Source organism: Spermophilus citellus (genome assembly GCF_964194105.1).
Source record: "Spermophilus citellus genome assembly, chromosome: 17".
Taxonomy (NCBI): domain Eukaryota; kingdom Metazoa; phylum Chordata; class Mammalia; order Rodentia; family Sciuridae; genus Spermophilus; species Spermophilus citellus.
Window position 1 is genome coordinate 58,503,217 of NC_138199.1, and position 20,779 is coordinate 58,523,995.

The window sequence follows — 20,779 nt, forward strand, 5'->3', positions numbered from 1 at the left end:
CATCTATGTTCATCAAGCATATTGATTTGAAGTTTTCTTTCTTTGATGTGTCTTGTCTGCTTTTGGTATCAGGGTGATACTGGCTTCATAGACTGAGTTTGGAAGGGTTCACTCTTTTCCTAATTCATGGAATAATTTGAGGATTGTTATTGGTTCTTCTTTAAAGGTCTGGTAAAACTTGGCTGAGAATCCATCTGGTGCTGGGCTTTTCTTTGTTGGAAAGTTTTTAATAGCTTTTTCAATTTTATTACTGGAAATTGATTTCTTTAAATTTTCTACATTGTCTTTCCAAAGTCATCCACACCAATGGCTACCCTGAATCCTCATCATTACCTAGAACTTCCCGTTGTACCTCAAAAGTCTTAAGCTTCAAAATCTGACATTGACCTTATCCCTTAAAACTATAAAAAATTACTGTTTACTTAGCATTCAATATGTTCCTAATTCTAGGTTATATGATTTACATGTGTTATTCCATGTAAATAAAAATTACTGTTTACTAAGCACTCAATATGTTCCTAATACTAGATTATATGATTTACATGTGTTATTGCATTTGATTCAGACAACTCTATGAGGACATGATGTTTGTTAAAGATGAGGAACCCAGAATCATCAAGAGGAATCACCCAGATGTTAAGTGAAAGAACTATAAACCCATATTTGTCTATTGCAAAACCCATGCTCTTTTCTATTTCTAGGCATTGCTTCCTATAGCAAAGCTAATCTAATTACTAATATACTACATGTTGATGGTGGTTATATTATTTGACCAATTTTTATATTTTAACAGAAAATTATTAAATATTTTCCTTAACCTAAAGTGAGAAGAATTTCACATTCCAGGGCAGAGTAGGTATTACAAATCTGAATAGTATTTGTTACTTATTTGTGCACATAATTGACTCTGCATTTGTCTTATTAAACATTAATTTGTGTTGTTTTCTTAAGAATGTTCGCTGAGGGGCTGGGGTTGTGGCTCAGCAGTAGAGTGCTCACCTAGCATGTGCAAGACCCTGGGTTCAATCCTCAGCACCACATAAAAATAAAACAAAGATGTTGTGTCCAACTACAACAAAAAAAATAAATAAATAAAATATTTTAAAAAAAGAATGTTCATTGACCAAATGTCATTCAAACACTTATTCAAATAAATTATCAGTGATATAAAGTTTTAAATATATCCTACAAACAAAAAATACACTAACCCTTAGGTGTTATCTTTATTGATTTTAGTCCTATCTTTAACTTTAAAATAAAATTAAAAGTCAAATACTCTGAGAACTGTACTACCAAAATATACATGACAACTATTTTATTTAACAAGAACTGGGGAAGATGCCAGGCGCCAAGCCAGACCGGAGGAGGAAGACACCAGGCGCCAAGCCAGACAGGAGGAGGAGGAAGTCCGGCCCTGCCCTGAGTGCTAGTCCGGAGGAAGCCCATCAACCCTTAAAACCCATCAAAGGGGGTGTGGCTACCAGCACGGTTCTGCGGCTGATCCAGGTACCCAGTTTCCAACTCCCCCACCCTTAGCTACCATAACTCAAAATATTTCCCACAAGCTTTTGGGGGTTGTAGCTATCAACGCAAAACAACAACTGTACAGGCACCTGGTTTCTACCTCAGAGACTAGAGTAGGGAAGATACAGGTAGAAGCTCATTTCCTTTCACACTGGCTATACCCACCACCCTGAATACAGAGGCTCAAGCTAGGAATAGACAACGCCACCTACTGGAAGCAAGGAAAACAGTGTTCTGAGAGACCTTTTTTTTCTCTTTCTTTCTCTCTTTTCTTCTCTCTCTTCCACAACTTCACCATATGTGAATCCAAGAACAACCGAATTACCAAAGTAATATAATATAGAGGAATTGCATATACCCCACCTTCCCCCCATTTTTTTCTTTATTTCTATCTTACTTTCCTTTTCCTTCTCTTATTTCTCTTTTCTTCCTTGTTATTTTTTTCTTTTTTTTTTCATTCATATTCTCTCTATCCCACTTTCAATCTCCTAACTTTTGCTATCTATACATAGGGTAACTATCTAAATACAGATAGGAGGTTGAGTCTATACATTCTTCCATAAATTACCAGTCTATTGGTTAGAGTTCTCCAAAGGTGCTAAGTTAGTTTAACCTCATACCCTCACTCCTTTCCCTCTAAGTATAACATCCTTCGTCTGAAATTAAGTTTTCTATATGCCACCAGATATGGTATGCCTTTTACGAAACTAATGAATGTATTCTTAAGTAATAATTAAAACCAATATCTATAGTCTTAGAATCTAACTATAAATGTATTAATAATGAAAACTTGTGCTTAGATAATGTACTGTGGATATTGGGAACTGTTAACATTGTCTTTCTCCGCAAAAGAGGGATTTTGGAGCTATACAAGAACAATACAAATATATAAGGGGAAAAACATTAGCACAACAGTTTCACAAAGCTAGAAAGAATCATGAGCAGTATGAAAAGACAAGGAAAGAACGGACCACAAACAATACAGGTCAATTCAACATTAGATGAGGTAATATCTGCAGCTGATGGAATGTCAGACAAAGAGTTCAGGATATACATGCTTCAGATGGTCTGGAGTCTCAAGGAAGACATCATACAGCAAATTCAGACAATGAAAAATCACTTTGACAATGAATTACATAAACAAATCCAAGAAGCAAAAGATCAACTCTATAGGGAGATAGAGGATATAAAAAACAAACAGAAATCCTGGAAATGCAGGAAACAATAAACCAAATTAAAAACTCAAATGAGAGTATTACCAGCAGAGTAGAACACTTAGAAGATAGAACTTCAGACAACGAAGACAAAGTTTTTCAACTTGAAAAGAACATAGACAGCTCAGTGAGAATGTTAAGAAATCATGAGCAGAACATCCAAGAATTATGGGATAACATCAAGAAACCAAACTTAAGAGTTATTGGGATACAAGAGGGTATAGAGGTCCAAACCAAGGGAATGAGCAATCTATTCAATGAAATAATACTAGAAAACTTCCCAGACTTAAAGAATGAAAAAGAAATCCAAATACTAGAAACCTACAGGACACCGAATGTACAAAATCATAAGAGAACCACACCAAGACACATAATAATGAAGATGCCCAACATACAGAATAAGGAGAGAATCTTAAAAGCCACAAGAGAGAGGAAGCAGATTACATTTAGGGGTAAACCAATCAGGATAACTGCTGATCTTTCAACACAGATTCTGAGAGCTAGAAGATCCTGGAACAACATATTTCAAAGAAAAAGGGTTCCAACCAAGAATCATGTATCCAGAAAAAATTAAGCTTCAGGTTTGAAGATGAAATAAAAATCTTCCACGATAAACAAAAGTTAAAAGAATTTGCAGCTAGAAAACCAGCTCTTCAAAACATCCTTGGCAAAACATTACAGGAAGAGGAAATGAAAAATAACAATGAAAACCAACAGCGGGAGGTAGTACAGTAAAAGAAAAACTAAGCATAGAGGAAAAACAAATCATGTTAAGTAACATACATAACCAAATATGGCTGGAAATACAAACCATATCTCAATAGGAACCCTAAAAGTTAATGGCTTAAATGCACCAATCAAAAGACATAGGCTAGTAGAATGGATTAAAAAAAAAAAGATCCAACAATATGCTGCCTACAGGAGACTCATCTGATAGGAAAAGACATACACAGACTGAAGGTGAAAGGTTGGGGAAAATCATATCACTCATACGGACCCCAGAAGCAAGCAGGGGTGTCCATACTTGTATCAAATAAAATATACTTCAACCCAAAGTTAATCAAAAGGGATAAACAAGGACACTACATACTGCTCAAGGGAACCATACACCAACAAGACTTGACGATCATTAATATATATGCCCCAAACAATGGTGCAGATACGTTCATCAAACAAACATTTCTCAAGTTCAAGAGTCTAATAGACCACAACACAATAATCATGGGAGACTTCAACACACCTCTCTCACCACTGGACAGATCTTCCAAACAAAAGTTGAATAAAGAAACCATAGAGCTCAATAATACAATTAATAATTTAGACTTAATTGATATATACAGAATATACCACCCAACATCAAGCAGATACACTTTCTTCTCAGCAGCACATGGATCCTTCTCAAAAATAGACCATATATTATGTCACAGGGCAAATCTTAGCAATTACAAAGGAGTTGAGATACTACCATGCATTTTATCTGATCATAATGGAATGAAATTGGAAATCAATAATAAAATGAGAAAGGAAAAATCCTACATCACATGGAGATTAAACAATATGCTACTGAATGAACAAAGGGTTACAGAAGACATCAAAGAGGAAATTAAAAAATTCTTAGAGGTAAACGAAAACTCAGACACAACATATCGAAATCTCTGGGACACTATGAAAGCAGTACTAAGAGGAAAATTCATTTCATGGAGTTCATTCCTTAAAAGAAGGAAAAGCCAACAAATAAATGACTTCACACTACACCTTGAAGTCTTAGGAAAAGAAGAACAAATCAGCAGCAAATACAGTAGAAGGCAAGAAATAATTAAAATTAGAGCTGAAATCAATGAAATCGAAACAAAAGAAACAATCGAAAAAATTGACAAAACTAAAAGTTGGTTCTTTGAAAAAATAAATAAGATTGATAGACCACTAGCCACGCTAACAAAGAGAAGAAGAGAGAGAACCCAAATTACTAGCTTACGGGATGAAAAAGGCAACATCACAACAGATGCTACAGAAATACAGAAGATAATTAGAAATTATTTTGAAACCCTATACTCTAATAAAATAGAAGATAGTGAAGGCACCGATAAATTCCTTAAGACATATGAACTACCCAGACTGAGTCAGGAAGATATAAACAACCTAAACAGACCAATATCAAGTGAGGAAATAGAAGAAGCCATCAAAAGACTACCAACCAAGAAAAGCCCAGGACCGGATGGATATACAGCACAGTTTTACAAGAACTTTAAAGAAGAACTAATACCAATACTCCACAATCTATTTCAGGAGATAGAAAAAGAGGGAGAACTTCCAAATTCATTCTATGAGGCCAATATCACCCTGATTCCCAAACCAGATAAAGACACCTCAAAGAAAGAAAACTACAAACCAATATCCCTAATGAACCTAGATGCAAAAATCCTCAATAAAATTCTGGCGAATCGGATTCAAAAACATATCAAAAAAATTATACACCATGATCAAGTAGGATTCATCCCTGGGATGCAAGGCTGGTTCAATATACGGAAATCAATAAATGTTATTCACCACATCAATAGACTTAAAAATAAGAACCATATGATCATCTCGATAGATGCAGAAAAGGCATTCGACAAAGTACAGCATCCCTTTATGTTCAAAACTCTAGAAAAATTAGGGATAACAGGATCATTCCTCAACATTGTTAAAGCAATCTATGATAAGCCACAGGCCAGCATCATCCTGAATGGAGAAAAATTGAAGGCATTCCCTCTAAGATCTGGTACAAGACAGGGATGCCCTCTCTCACCACTTCTGTTCAACATAGTCCTCGAAACACTGGCCAGAGCAATTAGACAGACAAAAGAAATTAAAGGCATTAAGATAGGAAAAGAAGAACTTAAATTATCACTATTTGCGGATGATATGATCCTATACCTAGAAGACACAAAAGGGTCTACAAAGAAACTACTAGAGCTAATAAATGAATTCAGCAAAGTGGCAGGATATAAAATCAACATGCATAAATCAAAGGCATTCCTGTATATCAGCGACAAATCTTCTGAACTGGAAATGAGGAAAACTACCCCATTCACAATATCCTCAAAAAAAATAAAATAAAATACTTGGGAATCAACCTAACAAAAGAGGTGAAAGTTTTATACAATGAAAACTACAGAACCCTAAAGAGAGAAATAGAATAAGATCTTAGAAGATGGAAAAATATACCCTGTTCATGGATAGGCAGAACTAACATCATCAAAATGGCGATATTACCAAAAGTTCTCTATAGGTTCAATGCAATGCCAATCAAAATCCCAATGGCATTTCTTGTAGAAATAGATAAAGCAATCATGAAATTCATATGGAAAAATAAAAGACCCAGAATAGCAAAAGCAATTCTAAGCAGGAAGTGTGAATCAGGAGGTGTAGCGATACCAGATTTCAAACTGTACTACAGAGCAATAGTAACAAAAACAGCATGGTACTGGTACCAAAACAGGCGGGTAGACCAATGGTATAGAATAGAGGACACAGAGACCAATCCACAAAATTACAACTATCTTATATTCTATAAAGGGGCTAAAAGCATGCAATGGAGGAAGGATAGCATCTTCAACAAATGGTGCTGGGAAAACTGGAAATCCATATGCAACAAAATGAAACTGAATCCCCTTCTCTCACCATGCACAAAAGTTAACTCAAAATGGATCAAGGACCTTGATATCAAATCAGAGACTATGCGTCTGATAGAAGAAAAGGTTGGCTCTGATCTACATATTGTGGGGTCGGGCTCCAAATTCCTTAATAGGACACCCATAGCACAAGAGTTAATAACAAGAATCAACAAATGGGACTTACTTAAACTAAAAAGGTTTTTCTTAGCAAGAGAAACAATAAGAGAGCTAAACAGGGAGCCTACATCATGGGAACAAATTTTTACTCCTCACACTTAAGATAGAGCCCTAATATCCAGAGTATACAAAGAACTCAAAAACTTAAACAATGAGAAAACAAATAACCCAATCAACAAATGGGCCAAAGACCTGAACAGACACTTCTCAGAGAAGGACATACAGTCAATCAACAAGTACATGAAAAAATGCTCACCATCTCTAGCAGTCAGAGAAATGCAAATCAAAACCACCCTAAGAGACCATCTCACTCCAGTAAGATTGGCAGCCATTATGAAGTCAAATAACAACAAGTGCTGGCGAGGATGTGGGGAAAAGGGTACTCTTGTACATTGCTGGTGGGACTGCAAACTGGTGCGGCCAACTTGGAAAGCAGTGTGGAGATTCCTGGGAAAGCTGGGAATGGAACCATCATTTGACCCAGCTATTGCCATTCTCAGAATATTCCCTGAAGACCTTAAAAGAGCGTACTACAGGGATACTGCCACATCGATGTTCATAGCAGCACAATTCACAATAGCTAGACTGTGGAACCAACTTAGATGCCCTTCAATAGATGAATGGATAAAAAAATGTGGCATTTATACACAATGGAGTACTATGCAGCACTAAAAATGACAAAATCATGGAATTTGCAGGGAAATGGATGGCATTAGAGCAGATTATGCTAAGCGAAGCTAGCCAATCCCTAAAAAACAAATGCCAAATGTCTTCTTTGATATAATGAGAGCAACTAAGAACAGAGCAGGGAGGAAGAGCAGGAGGAAAAGATTCACATTAAACAGAGACATGAGATGGGAGGGAAAGGGAGAGAAAAGGGAAATTGCATGGAAATTGAAGGAGACCCTCATTGTTATACAAAATTACATATAAGAGGTTGTGAGGGGAATGGGAAAAAAAAACAAGAAGAGAAATGAATTACAGTAGATGGGGTAGAGAGAGAAGATGGGAGGGGAGGGGAGGGGGGATAGTAGAGGATAGGAAAGGTAGCAGAATACAACAGTTACTAATAGGGCATTATGTAAAAATGTGGATGTGTAACTGATGTGATTCTGCAATCTTTATAATGTTTTGAACAACCAATTAAAAAAAAAACAAGAACTGAAGAAGGGTCTTGAGGAAGATTTACTAAAGGAAGCAGCAGACCTGTGAATATTCTCACTGTTCTAATTCTGTAATAATCAAGACAGGCTAAACATTTACTATATTAAGACCATATGTCCCAAGACCTAATTCTTTCCTCAGGTCTGGTCTTATAAATGCTGGTGATATTCCAGATATGGTTTATTATAATCATTTTATAATGGCTTCAATAATAGGTTATCTTTGATAAACATTAAGAAAAATGATAGTTCAGCTAGTGTAATAACTTGCAAATAATCAATCCTAATTTGCAGACTTGTCTAAAGAATGTGTAAACAAACTAGAGATTACCAGTTGCCCTTAAATGTATCATAAAATTATAGTTTCTATTTTCTAGGTGATTCTGATATCATTAGAAGCATATCAGAACAGACTGATGTTCTGATATGCTTCTATAGAGAATTTTTCTTTAATAAAATTTTCCAGAGCTTGTTTTAAAAAGGCAGTGGGAGTTGGGGGAGCAGCAGAGAATTTATGAGAAGTTCTGTAATAATAGAAACCAATTAATCAATTCATGGAATAGAGTTCTAAGTCTGAGGCTTAAAATGATACAGTAAATATTCTTATGTGGAAAAATTTTAAAGTCAATAGCAGACTTTCCATAAAGCCTAGGACACACACACACACAAAAAATGGCTTTTTAAAATTTTTAATTAAACTCCTTTTCTAGAGAAAATCTTTTTTTCTTTCATTACAGTAACTACCAACTTTTAATCAAAACCAAGTTTGGCAAATCAACATCAGTATATTCATCAGAAACTAGCAGAGCCAGAAATGTTTTTTTAAAAATAAAACAAAAAGAAATCCATTCAATAAAAGTAAATTTAACAGTCACAAATCATCCAGTACTTACCCTTTAACCTGGAGGCATCACACATATTCTTCACAGTTTTTGTGAATTCATCAAATTGTACTTTGTCATCTGTGAGAAAAATATATTTAATAGATAAGCCTCACTAAACAAAAGCCAAATACAATAAAGCAATCTATAAAAATTTAAATCATTTGATGTACTCATAAGAACCATATTTCCTTTTCATATTTTCGAGTAACCAAAAGATTAATTTCATGGAATAATTATATCTTAAAACCATAGAAGTTAAGCTAAGTTCTCAATTGCTATCAATTAAGAGAAATTATAGATATAATCCATATTCCTAAAATATAAATCTAAGATATACTCCTAGTCCAAACTAAAAGATAGATCTCAATCATAGTTTAGATCTTCAACTGTTCCAAGTTAAAAATTCTATGTCAGGTAAGTTTAAAGACTTCTATGAGAGTGCCCAGTGGTTCTATAACTATAATGTTTAAGAAGTAGTTATATCTATTATTTTTATATAAGATCACACAAGTATGAGATTATAAAGTCAAAGTGACAAACACAGGAGACAGAAGCAGCTCTGTTTTCCTAGTCAGAAACAAGGAAATAGTTTATGATCACAAACTAGAACAAAGTACAGAGAGCAAGATGTATCCCCAGTAGATAAAAAAAAAAAAACCCTATATAGAGTTTAACTATACAGCTACCTTTTTTATATCATGGCTTCTTATTTAACACTTGGGGCTTTTTTTTAGGAATTATAATCTATAGTAAAATAGCATGTCTTTATTGCAGCATTTTTTCCTGCGTCTGTCTTTTAGTAATGCCCCTACATCTCTAACTACAAACACTCTGCCCCTGAATCTATCAGTTTGTTCCTAGTAGTAGTATTATAAAATTCTAATAGATCTTATAACATCTAATCATCCCCTCTGTGTTCACTGGGATATGCTGTTTTTCAATAACATTCTTCCCAACTTGAAGGTACTCAAAGCATATTGGGTCAATTTAGAGAAGTGGTAAATTAGATATTAATATTTTTCTATATAACAAATAATCAACTTTATTTATATTTCCAAACTATATTTATTGGTTTTTTCAAACCATGCTAGAAAAATCCCTTGTAATACCTGAAATCATAAAATCACAAGATTAAAACAGGAGGAAAGGTTCATGACATTTAGTGTAGATAGAAATTTATTTGCCATGACCCCAAAAGAACAATCAATAAAGCAATATTTGACAAATGGGATTGCCTAAAATTAAAAAGCTTCTTCAGGGCAAATAAAACAATAAGAATAAGGAGAAAACCTATTGGTTGGGAGAAAAATATCTGAAAATCACATATCAGATAAGCAGCTAATATCTAAAATCTATAGATAACTTAAACTAGTTAAGAGCAAGAAAACAATACTTTTTAAATAATGAACAAAGGGCTCAAATAGATCTTTCTCAAAAGAAGATATACAAATGACCTATAGTCAAGAAAAAATGCTCAAAATCTCTAATCAGAGAAATGCAAATTCAAATCTCAATGAGATATCACCTGACATTTAAACTGGCTGTTATCAAAAACAGAAGATAAAAAATATCTTTGTATATCTCAATTTTAGTATTTGGAATACCCACCATCAACAGTTGTGAATTTCAGTGCATCTAGGAATTCATCTTTTTTTAAATTACTATTCAGAGTAGACAGAATGTTCCACAGGTCAGAGACATTCATTTGCTCCTTGCTGATATTATGGAGGTTCTCGGTTACATCAGGCAATACTAACAGGAACATAAAAACACAAATTTTATAACATACTTATTCACGAAATTAATACAACAAATTTATTTGGAATAGTCAAGAATTAATGGTTTTGTGGTTAAAAACAATAACAAATATAATATAATTGAACAGCCAGCTTTTAAGTAACAAAACACAATAAAATATTTAACCCAAGTTAATATATCTTTGAGGATTCTGCAATATTTCGAGAACTTATAGGGCACCAGGAACAGTGGCACACATCTGTAATCCCAGAGGTTTGGAAGGCTGATGAAGGAGGATTACAAGTTCAAAGCCAGCCTCAGCAACTTAGTGACATTCTAAGCAACTTAGAAAGACTGTCTCAAGGTAATTTTTTTTTTAAAGTGCTGTGGAGGTGTCTCAAAGATTAAGTGCCCTTGGATCAATCTCTGGTACCAAAAAAAAAAAAAAAAAAGGAAAAATAAGAAGAATTTATAGGGCCCTCATCCATGAAAAATTATAAAGAATAATTTCCCTTGAACTTTAGATTTACAAAATTCTGAAGTCTGAACTCACAAACACTTCCTATTAATAAAATAATGAATTAAATAACATTTGTTCTATATATTCTCCTCCAAATTCTCCCCTGGCTCCTACTTTTTCTTTAATCTATCACCATAGACAATGGAAATAAGTTTTGTTTATATAAGAATTTCAATAGAAAATCATTGTGTTTTAAATAGGAGAATTAAATTATTAAAATTTATAAAATATCACTCTGCTGCTATAGAGAGAGAATAGATTCTCTGGAAGATCAGACAGGAAAATACAGAGAAAAAGATGGCAGTGGCTTTGACAAGGCTGACAGTGACGGAGCTAATAAGTGGAGACATTCAGGAAGTATTTTGAGAATGAAGCAGAAAGTATTTAATGATGTATTGAACAAAAGGCTAAGGAGGGTGGGACCATGAAGAACTCCTAAGTTTGAGTCTTAAGCAACTGTGTAGTGATGTGAAAGACAGGAAAGCCAAAGTTTATGGGCAAACACATTAAGTTTGAGATAAATCAGAAGTCAAGAATAGAGATAATACTTGAAGCCGTAAGACTACTCTAGAAGAATCTTAAGAGAATGGGAATCAGAGTGAAGGCTGGAATTATGCTAATACTTAAAATTCAGCCTTAAATGCATCAGCTAGCAAAAAGACCAAGAAGGAAAGGCTAATAAAGTGGGAGGAAAATTAGGAGATTAGAGTATTAGAAAACAAGAAAGATTTTCTAGAAGAAACATGCATCTCACCTAGAGTTTAAACAAGATGAATATAGAAGATTGAACACTGTATTTACCAAAATCAGATTTAAGTTTTTGTAAAGTTAGTATGGAAAGATAAGGACAAGAACCTGAATGAGTGTTTTTTTTTAAATTTTTTTAATTGGTTGTTCACAACATTACAAATCTCTTGACATATCATATTTCATACATTAGAATCAAGTGGGTTACGAACTCCCATTTTTACCCCAAATACAGCAGAATCACATCGGTTACACATCACATTTTTACATACTGCCATATTAGTGACTGTTGTATTCTGCTACCTTTCCTATCCTCTACTGTCCCCCCTCCCCTCCCCTCCCATCTTCTCTCTCTACCCCATCTACTGTAATTCATTTCCCTCCATGTTTATTATCCCATTCCTCTCATAACCTCTTATATGTAATTTTGTATAACAATGAGGGTCTCTCTCCATTTCCATGTGATTTCCCTTTCCCTCCCACCTCATGTCTCTGTTTAATGTTAATCTTTTCTTCCTCCCTGTTCTGTTCTTAGTTGCTCTCATTATATCAAAGAAGACACTTTGTGACAGTGACTATTCATATGGTGTTCCCAGGATGCCGCCCGGCTACCGGTGTGTCAAGGAAGGGTTCAGAGACTAACTGTAAATCCACTTGTGTGCTTTATCAAAGCTAAGAGCCGGTGGCCTCCTCCGGAACTGCCGGATCCCTCCAAATTCCTACACTGACCGACCACACCTTCTGCCCCGCAAAGGTGTGCCGGGAGCAGCAGCCTCGAGTCTGGTCTCTTGCTGAGGCTGGAAGACCCCAGTAACAAGGTCCGACGGGGTTCCCGTAGCGCTCCTACTCTGCTGTCTCAAAAGTTCCTCTCCTGGGAAGTCTTGTAAAGGGAGTCACTGGGCAAACTGGGCCCGGGAAGCACGGTCCATGAGCAGTTCGGAGCTAAACCAACAAATTCCGGGGAGGAGGACTCCCCTCCCCCCCGCCACCCACGTTCCCTTCCTTTGAATCCCAGTTGCGCACTCACGTTAGCTGGGCGGGCCTCTGGGAGCCCATGGGCTGGATGGGCGGAGCCGGCGAAGGGCTGCAGGTTAGGCTTCTGTCATCTCCTTGGGCGGGGCTTCCAATGGCACGGCTGGAGAGACTGCGCGAAGCAGGAGCTGGCAAGGGGAGGGAAGGAGAAAAGGGACACTCAGGAGGGCTGTCCCCAATTTCCAATGCAGCTGTGCCTGGGAGGACAAGGAGGATCCATAATGCCTGTCCCAGGGCCTTTGGGAGTGCATCGAGGACAGGGCCCAGAACAAGCGAAGGCATGCGGGAGGGGCGGGAGCCCGGAGGGCTGGGTCTGAAGGGGCGCGGGGGGTAGTGAGGGGACTCAGGGACCCGCTCCTGTCCCGCCTCCACCAGCCGCGGGATTTGATGTCCGCGAGCCCCTGAGTCCCGCGGGTGAGCGGCTCTGGGAATGCCCTCCTGGAGCAGGTTGTCTCCTCCGGGCGTCCCCATTCCGAGTAAGGCCATTTGCACCCTGAATCACCAGATTCGTGCCCTTTCCAGCCGGATGGCCGGTACTACCCGTTCCGGGCCCACCTCCGCCCTCCGGAGGACCTTTCTGGGCGCAACCCAACCGAGCCTGGAAAAACTCGGAGGGAGATTCCCACGGGCAGAGACGCCCACCAAAGAGCAGTGTCTCGGGCTGTGTGGGAAGGGGACCTGCGCCTCAGCTTCTTCCCGGATCCTGGTGGGAGCGGGGAGAAAGGGAGGGAATGGGAGAGCGGGGAAGATCCCCGGAGCGCAGGAACACACTGGTCATCAGGAGGTGCCTACCCTGCCTGTACTGTCCGGGGGACAGGAGCCACCAGGGGGCTAACGCTCGAGTCGGCCCTGTGGGCCCGGTCTGGTTCCCTCCCACCCCCGAACGGAGAGCAGCCCCTAGCCTACTCCTCTTCAGGGGGATCCGGTCCGCCGGGCCCTCCTCTGGGCTCGCTCAGCTCCCGCCGCAGCTCTGTGCGAAGGGGAGGCGGCGCGCAGAGCGCTTGGGTGAGGACAGGCCACCTGGGGCACCCTTCCCGCCCTCCCCCTCCTCGACCCCCCCCCCCCCCGCCGCCCAGCCCTGCCGGTCCTGGCACCTCTGGGCGTCGGTCCGCTGGCCTCGCTTCCACTTGCCCGGACAGACGCGCGAGGGTTCGGTGTCCGGTGCTCCCTCTTCCACCACCCGGCTCCCGTGCTGCCCTGTTTCCTGTTCAACAATATAACAAGGGAGGCACCGACGGAGAGCACTCGGCAGAACTTCCTCCCGGGCTGGGGCTGGGCTGCGGTTGGGAGAGACAATCCCCGGTGTCCTAGCTTCCTGTCCCCTCTGGGCCGGGCCAGTGCCTCTGGAGCAGAGACGCCACCCCTTCCCCCCTACACCTCCTGGGCCACACCTGGCTGTCTCCAGAGAGGAGAAGGAGGCAGCTGGGCCAGGATGGTGGGATAAGGAGGGTGGCAGCCTCCCACTAAATTCTCCTGGCCAGATTTCCCTCCCTTCACGCCCCTCCCCCCCCAATATTGTAGGGGAGGAGGGACACCCTCAGATCTGATCTGTGGGCTGGGTAAGCTTAGAACAATCTCCTGAAGGCCAGCATCTTGAGTCCAGTTCCAGGGCCCTCCACTTGGAGGTCTTATCTTTTGGAATCTGCTGCCTCTGGGAAAAGCAAGCTTGCTCCTGTGACTTGACCTTGCACTCACTCCAGATTTGGGCAAGCCAGCCCCAGTGGGTCCCAGCTCTCAGGGTGGCAGGAACAGTTGTGCCCTCTCCCTTAGATGCTTGTGCTGAGAGCTGGGTACTTCAGGTGAGTTGAGCGTTTGATTGGAAACTGAATCTGGCCATGCTCTTTCTTGAACCCTATTTCCTCCACATCTTTGACCCTGTGAGGGGTTGCCCACCAGTGAGTTCTCCTTGTGCTAGTAGAATCTCAGTGCATCTGAATTCTGATGGCATCTTAAGATCCCCGAGGCAGTCACAGCAAAACTCAGCATTGCCCTGCATACTTTGAAAATAGTGACTGGATTTGACCCTCCCTCCACCCCACCTCTTAGGTCTCCCCATCTGTCCTGGCTAGGTAGGATGGCAGTGGCTGGTAGTGGTTGTACTCCTTGTTTGGGGTCTAGCAGGCTGATGTCCAGCTCTGTCCTGTGTTGGCCTTTAGACATTGTGAGTACTGACTTGTGTCTGCATCTCAGCTTTCTTTCCAATAAACTGGGGATAGTAACACCTACCTACTATAGGCTTGCTGAGAAGATAAAATGAGATGCACTAAGAACAGTGGCAAGTACACACACTTCATTATTATTACGACTTTTACTGAGATAAGCTCTTTGGGGTTGAATTGTGATCTCCAAACCTCCCGTTCTCTAGGTAGAAAGGGAGGAAGGGGAAACATGTGGCCTTAAAGGTACTTTGGGTTGAGTCCAAGGGCAGGGCAGCATGAGCTCACATGCCCATGGCCCTCCCCTGGGCCTGCCTCCCCCAGCCCTCAAACCCAGTTCCTCTTTGTATCTCTGGGCCTACCTTTACTGCCCCTGAAGAGGGAAGACCCTTGGAGGAAGCTGGGGCTCATGGATGGGCAGAGGGTTTCCATGATGGGTTGAAAGGGATCTTCAATGGCAGGAAACTGCAGACCTGAATGTTATTCTTTTCTGCTCCATTTTCCTGCAAACTGACTTTCTGGGAATTAAGTCTGTTTCCTTCTTTTGTTCTTACATGGACAGTGGGGGGCTTCCCCCTAGAGTCCCCCCCACCCCCACCCCAGGGGCTTGTGGAACTTGTGAGAAAGGCTGGCAACCAAATAAAAGCCACTTTGAGCCCTAAATCCAAGATTCATGATTCTGGGGCTCTGCTCAAGTCACCTGCTCCCCTCCCACCCATCCCTTCCACACTGCTTTATTTCTCCAAGAATTCCTGCCGTGTCCGTGATCAGTGTCAAGGGGCTGTGTTGACATTTAAGGCTCAGGAAAAGAAGCCATGGGGGAGTCAGCTTCAGTTGTCACAGATGAATGTATGAGTGAACCTCCCCAAAGTCCCTGAAATCCCATCCCAGGGAGGATCTCAACTCCTGGGCATGAAGGATGGGACTGTACACTGTCATTTATGGGCTCTTTTCTTGATGGCCACTCCTGGTACATAGCTGCTGCCTCCAAGTGTTCTTCAGTGACCTGGAGACCTCCCTGTGCCCAGGGGCTAATGGGTAAGTGGGGGGCTCATCCAATGGTTATGATGGCTGGTTTCCCCACCTCCCATGAGTTAGGATTCAGAAGTCAGATGGTGATTAGAAAGATCAGGTCTTTACTGCAAAATCACTCAAATATCACACAGCTGCAGTTCCTTCAATACATTGCAAAATCTCAGGGCCAGAGCCCTACTTTCTAGAAAGTTTATTGCATAAAATAACATTTTAAGAATAGTGTGGGCACTGCTGAGGTTCACCTCAGCTTTCTACTGGAGGTGGAGGGTAAGAGTCAACTCATCCAACAGCATTAGCAGCGTTTTGGTAATAGAGGAGAGGGCAGCTGTAATGCACATAATCCCAGGGGTGAGGAGGCCCCATCAATCAGGGCCTCACTCCTGCTGCCTCCCAGGGCACCATATGGAATGTACACCCAGGACCAAGGCCCACAGCAGGCCAGACTCCTGCCCACTCAGGGACCTGGGGCAGTGATAGCTCTGATCAGGCCGTGTTTACAGGGGAGAGTTAATGCTGGCTATGGGAGGTGGGTGGGGTAGGGATATGGTCACACTTCCTGGCTCAAGAAGCTTTGGTGTTCTGGGCACAGGTGTGCACCACCTTCCACAATGGGGACACAGGAGCTATGTGGCAGCCTCCGCTGCCTGCCTACTGTCTCCTTTGTTCTATTGCACAATTCATCCAACCCTGTGGGGCTGGGTGGGTGACTCAGCAGCTCCATCACTCCAGGGAGGATGGGGGAAGGCTCACCTCTTGACAGTGACAGGTACATCTCCACCTGAGGCCTCTGACTCCAAGCTGAGGGCAGGTGAGACAGTGAGAGGAGCCTGCTGGATCCAGGAGAGGAGGGGAAGGCTGCAGAGACCACCCACGCTCCCCAAACTTCAAGGATCTAGACATGCCTAGAGGGGAACTCCAGGCTCCCATCCAGCCCCCAGGACCCCTTCAGAAACCGATTCCGCTCCAAGGAAATTCTCCAAGTCCTGGCAGACCCTTGCTGGGCAAGTCCAGGGCAGCTTTGTGAATTCATGGCTTTGTAAGACTGAGGCTGCAGAAGCACCCACAGGATAGCTTCTCTGCATGTCCCAACACAGTTCAGCAGCAGAAGGACAGGGTCACTTTCTCCACAGGGTAGGGCTCGGCAGTCACGACATCTGAGGCAGCCCCTGCCCTTGGCTCACTGCTCTCTCTGGGGTCCAGCCTACTCAGGAGTCAGTCAGGCAGGGGTGTGACCTCAAGAGTCAGTCTGAGGCAGGTCCTGCCCATCTTTGCAGGAGTAAGGTGGGTGGGGGGAGGAGAATGGGCAAGATGGAGTCCTTCCCCCAACCGAGGAAGGCTCAAAGTGCTGACAGTGCTGGTCTTGAGTCATTTCCCCTTCTGCACAATGACTCCAGACTAGAGAAGAGTGAGGGGGCTCTGACTCTGAGAAAGGGAGGACTTTCCAGGTGAGAAGCGAGGGGATATGAAGTCAAGATGAGATGGGAGAGAAAGGAGGTGGTCATCAGGACTGACCTCGTCCTGCTGGAAGCAGTTTGGCACGTGGCACTGGAGTTGTCAGCAGCAAGTGCCAGCAAGGACGAAGGAAAGGCACTGTCCGCTGACAGGCTGGCTGCCTGCCTTCGGGCCAGGCCTAAGTGTGCACATCCACCAGGGTGAGAAGGCCCGGGTTTCTTGGGTGACTTGTGTAGGGTCAGGAATAAAAAAATATTTTCTGTTGCAATATGAAGGGAAAAAAACCCACCTTAAAAAACTAGACCTTTTAATCAGGAATGTGGAATTGAAAATGTCCCCCAAGTCTCATTTCCACAGTGTTTGAACAGACCTAATGGAGGTGTGACAGTGAGGTGACCCCAGCCTGATGAAAGGCCCCATTGAGCCTTGAGCAGAGGACATCTGGTGGTGTCCTTGCTCCTGAGACAGAGGGAGGTGGGAGGCCATGGGATGTCATTGGGCTTCCTGGCTTTCTCTGGGAGGCCCATGCTCTCTAGTCACACCTGAGGGTCTTCCTGAAAAGGGGAGACACTGTGACACCAAGTGGAGCCTGGGGTGATGGCAAACCCGGCTGGGATGGCTTGGGGTGGGTGAGGAGATCGGCCTAGGTTAGAGTGTTCTGTTCCTGGTATTTGCGCCGGCGGGCACAGCGGGGGCAGCCCTTCTTCACCACAGCCTGGCAGCTCTGGTGGAAGACGGTCTTGCACTCTGCACACCTGGGGAGAGAGCAGCATGCACAGTTTGTGCCAGTTGACTAGAGGCCATCCTGGGGTTGGGGCTGGCCAGGGGTCTGGTCAGATCCCATAGTGAGGCTGTGTTCTTCTTGGCAGCCCCTACCCTACCCTTAGATGATGAGATCACAGCCATGCCAAGCATGGAGATTCTCCATCCACTTCATTTCTCACAAGTGCTGCCTGAGTGTCCCTAAGTGATTTTTAAAAACACAGTTTGAAAAACAGCTCCAGGCCCATGCAGGGTTGAACCCTGGCAGGTGTACCCACTGGAAGTGGAGGAATGTGCTCCCTGGGGCAGCTTTTTATTCCCCATGTCTGGGTGAATTTTTCAATTCAGAGGCTTCTGATAATGAGCAATGACTGGGGATAAGAACAATCGCTACAGTGGCAGAAGCTGTGGCGAGCACCACCCATAGGTGCCCATTCTGTGCCAGGGGTTTAGGGCCAGGGCCATAGCTTGTTCAGTCCCTCCTCAGCTTGTTTGCAGACTGAGGTGGGGGTCCCTCTCAGTACTGGCAGCCACCTCTTCTCCAGGGTGATGGATGCTCAGTACAGGAGGGAGCCATGGGAGCCCCAGGCAGGGGCTGCTTCAGACAACTTTGCCAGCTGGGCTCTGGCACAGAGTGGATGTTCACTGTTCCTGAGTGGCAAAGCTAGGGCTACTCCCTATAATGCTGTGCAGAGCTGTGGGTGTCATGCATACCTGATTGTGGTGTCAAACTCAAAGGGGAAGATGATGTCATGGTGGTGGCAGATCTGGCAAATAAAGCCCCGCTGCGTGCACAGGTCACAGTGGTAGACATGCTGGGAGGCGAACTCAATCAGGGCCTTGAGGAACCCTTCGTACACCCCATCTGCAATCTGTAGGGATAAGCACAAGCCTGGCCTCAGGCAGCTGCATTGTGGCACCAGACTCCCCACTGAGAGGAACTGCCTCCAGCTCTTATATGAGCAAGGAGACTTCCCCAAATTGTATCTGTCATGGGGAGTTACTGGATTTACAGATGAGATCCAAATCTACTCCATTCTCTTGAGCAAAGCAGTGTCCTATACTTTCAACCCAGGATTCTAGAGTCTGCTGCCTGCCAGGGAACCAGGGGAGTCTGTCACTGCCCAGGATGTACTGGGGCAGCAGGAAGGCCCATTCTGAGATGTGAAAAAGTTGAACACTGCTATCTGGTCTCAATATTCGGAAACACCCTTCTTCCATCTCTTTTTCTGATTTCTCCAGGAATGAGGCCTCTCTATAGAGATTTGGGGAGAGTTGGACACGTTTACCTGCTGGAGGTCAGCGACACTGAACTTGTGGGGAGACTCCAAGAGATAATTCCTATGGTTGAGCCTGCAAAGAAAACACAAGAGCTTCCTCAGAAGGGCTTTGGAGGCTGGGCCACCCTGCATTGTCTGTTTTCCTTCCCTCAGCAATGCTAGCCAACCAAAACCCTCCTGCCTCGCCAGGCAGGGCTAAGAGCACAAGTCAGCTGGACCAGACTTGCCCTGGCCTCCCAGGTAAACTAACCAGCTGGTGGGTCCTTGGGCAAGTTGCTTAATCTCTGAACCTCAGGTATCTTCCTCTAAGAAGTGGAATTGTTTTTGATGATTAAATAATCTATTTAGAGCATTCGGTACAGTGCCCGGCAGGTTGTGAGCACATAACTAATAATGATTAGGGTGGAGCTGTGGCTGTGGCTCAGTGGTACAGCTCTTGCCTAGCATGTGTGAGGCACTGGGTTCGATTCTCAGCTCTGCATATAAATAAATGAACAAAACAAAGGCCCATCAGCGACTAAAAAGTTTTTAAAAAAATAATAATGAGGATGAGGATGATGAAAACTGACAGCCAGTACCAGGAACTGGCTGAGATTTTACCCTCAGTCACTCATCTGTCCTTGCAACAATGCTCTGAGGCTGAGCCTGTCGCAACTCCCACTTTGAGAAAATGGGCAAATGTGGAGAGTTTAAATAATTTGCCTGGGGTCACACAGTAAGAGTCAGAGGAGGAACTTGCATGCAGGTGTCTGGTTCTAAAGCCAGCATCCTTCTCCACTCCACTGAAACTCTACCACCATTACATACCAGGGACCCTGCTGAGGACAGAAATGCAGGAGATACAGCTGCTGCCCTCTGGCAGCCCCTGGTCTAGCTGAAGAAAAGACATTCCAGTATCTGGTTTCAGTGCTACATGAAAGGAACTGAGATGTGTTCTAAGCACAGCAGATCCCGTTTCAGAGGGGAATGGAGTGGAGGACAAGGGCTGCCGCCAGCCCTGTTTTGGTTCCCACTACACCAACAGCCGAGACTCTAGGTCACATCCTGAGGGATGGAGAGGAAGTGCCTGCAGAAAATCCCTGGCACAGAACCCTATCCAGCCTTGCTCATGTGCCTGTGCAGGTCCTGGGGTGGGGGGGTGGATACTCAAAGTCAGAGGAAGCTTGAGAACCTGCACAGGATGCCCTGGACACCTGGAGCAGATGGTGTCTGGCATCAGGAATGGGGGCTTGGCCATACCCCATCCAATGGCTTTAGTGTGGTTCAGGGGGAGCCCAGTGTGGGATGGTCCCACAAACAGCCAGGCAGGCCACACTGTGCCATGTGGGGTGAGGACACTGCCAACTTGCCTCTCAGTTTACCATGCTGGTTTCCTTAGTAAACTTCCAGCTTTCTGGGAACAGGAAGCTGCCATTTATCACCAGGAAAACATGGTGGGAG

At 42.9% G+C, this 20,779-nt stretch overlaps 1 protein-coding gene and 1 pseudogene across 4 annotated transcripts in view; both read right to left on the reverse strand.

The window, feature by feature from the left end:
• The window catches only part of LOC308636205 (lysozyme-like protein 6), a 173,705-nt gene that overhangs the window by 121,532 nt on the left and 31,394 nt on the right, over positions 1 to 20,779 (reverse strand). The gene's annotated exons all lie outside the window — the stretch shown is intronic.
• Positions 17,584 to 20,779, reverse strand: part of LOC308636198 (pleckstrin homology domain-containing family M member 1-like) — a 37,243-nt pseudogene continuing 34,047 nt past the window's right edge. The window contains exons 9-11 of the transcript XR_014024349.1: positions 19,349 to 19,412; positions 18,774 to 18,931; positions 17,584 to 18,052 (exon numbers count right to left, since the gene is read on the reverse strand). The product of XR_014024349.1 is annotated as a pleckstrin homology domain-containing family M member 1-like (transcript). The remainder of the gene's footprint in view (positions 18,053 to 18,773; positions 18,932 to 19,348; positions 19,413 to 20,779) is intronic.